The following is a 2089-nucleotide window of genomic DNA, read 5'->3' on the forward strand; positions in this document are numbered from 1 at the left end:
AAAAAAAAAAAAAAAAAAAAAAAAAAAAAAAAAAAAAAAAAAAAAAATTCAGTCTCCATAGAGACTGTCAAAAATTACCAGTGCCAACTACATTTCAAGTCGTCATGGTGGGGCATCGGGAAAAGTTTCCAATTAGCAATAATCGTGCCTTGGATAAACCTCATTGGCTACAATACTGCCACTGTGCAAACCTTCCTTTACTTTGTTTTTCTGATGAGAATCAGCAACACGAACATGTTGCCATAATTTTTTTGAGCAATAGTATTCTTTAATGCAAAGAGTCAAACCCAAAGAGTCCAATCCAAACAAAATAATTTAGACCACAGAGTCCAGACTAGTTTTCCCCATTTCTCAAAATAACTAGAACTGAGTACACGTCAAATCTTCACTTTTCTTTGTATTATATAGACACTGTCATAAATGCGAGAGATTCTTCACTTTTCAGGTCAAACTTTCGCCATCCTTTGCTCCTGTTATATGTAACAGATGAACAATTACTTTTCATTAACTATGAAACAAAATAGATTAAGTGAAGACAATTTTATGTAACTTCTCACAGCTTCAAGTGCCATATAAGGAAGGATTTAAGAGTATTTATAACAGCTTATCCAGTACATGAGTTTCCATTAAACTACTTAACACAAATCTTAATTTATAGAAAAATTTAACCAATGCCAAGATCACCTAAAGTTAAGTTATTCCAATCAGTCAAAAACCCAAAAATCTTGTATAGGAAAAAAAAAAGAGCAAAGGAAACTAGTATTCTATATTGCCCTGGAATCGTGCCTATTCTGAGGGTTCAGTTTCACCTAATTGTCCTAAAATAGTGCACCCAGTCACACAATTAAAACTACCTAATAGGGTATGAGACTGATGATTGGCTGGACGGACTACGTGTGGTTAGGAAATCCCTATTACTGAACTGTTGGCCCCCGGCATGTGACATTTATCAGAAGCTGGGCAATCTACCCACGATTTCTGATTAAAAAAAAAAACTTTAAAAATATTCTTAAAAAAAATATTCTTCAAGTTTCCACATTAAAAATAACCTTATGTATGTAAGAATACAGAAAAATGTGGAAGAGTTACTCCCATTAGGCTGGCCTTGAGTGGATACACTGTGTTTACAAAATGTTTTGATACCAGATAAGCAGTACTAATGACGGCATATGACACAGTTATCATGAACCACGTGTAGTCTAAGGAGAACTTTCAGTGTATCAGAGTGGCCCACATGTTGCGATTTATCCTTCAAATTTCATGTCAGAATCAAAACTGAAGAAAAAGAAAACACTCTGAAACCCAAGCAAGTCATTTGAGGCCTGAGTAATGGGGCCTCTTGCAAAAAAGAAAACGAGAAAGAGAGAGATTAACACATTTTTGAGAAACAGGTTTTGGTTTGAGAGCACTACTGCAGCTGTTTAATTCATGTGCTGATGGAGTTCAGGTATGTAGACATTTACAGTAAGTTTTCACCAATGATTTTTACCAAGTAGTTTCACACATACATTTTCTGAAGCTGCATTTTAGTGATTAAAGTAACACTTTAGACAACTGGATTATGTCTTAGTTGTCCTGCTATGTCTGAATGTTACAGCAATTGAGAACTCTGATGTAGAGAGGGTAGATTGTCACCTAAAGAGTAACATTCCCAGGTGCAGTGGCTCATGTATGTAATCCCAGCACTTTGGGAGGCTGAGGCGGGCGGATCACGAGGTCAGGAGACCGAGACCATCCCGGCCAACTTGATGAAACCCCCTTTCTACTAAAAATACAAAACTTAGCTGGGTATGGTGGCACATACCTGTAATCCCAGCTACTCGAGAGGCTGAGGCAGAGAACTGCTTGAACCTGGGGGGCGGAGGTTGTGGTGAGCCGAGATGGTGCCATTGCACTGCAGCCTGGGCAACAAGAGCGAAACTCCGTCTCAAAACAAAACAACAACAACAAAAAAGAGTAACATTCTCCTGAAAAGGCAATAACTTTCCTTATAAGAAGCAACAGATAAAGTCTAGTAGGCATGATTTCATATATTCCATTTTGATTGCTTAAGTTTTCAACGGAGCAGTATTCTATTTCAAGGCCATTC

The 2089-nt window shown here is 37.3% G+C and overlaps 1 non-coding gene across 1 annotated transcript; it reads right to left on the minus strand.

Moving 5' to 3' along the window:
• Nucleotides 1–52: 52 nt before the first annotated feature.
• LOC119468740 lies at nt 53–193 on the minus strand. Its single transcript, XR_005197501.1, has one exon. It is a non-coding gene; the product is annotated as a U4 spliceosomal RNA (small nuclear RNA).
• Between the last annotated feature and the right edge of the window lie 1896 nt (nt 194–2089).

This window comes from Cebus imitator, unplaced genomic scaffold (genome assembly GCF_001604975.1).
Source record: "Cebus imitator isolate Cc_AM_T3 unplaced genomic scaffold, Cebus_imitator-1.0 Scaffold485, whole genome shotgun sequence".
NCBI classification, from domain to species: Eukaryota; Metazoa; Chordata; class Mammalia; order Primates; family Cebidae; genus Cebus; species Cebus imitator.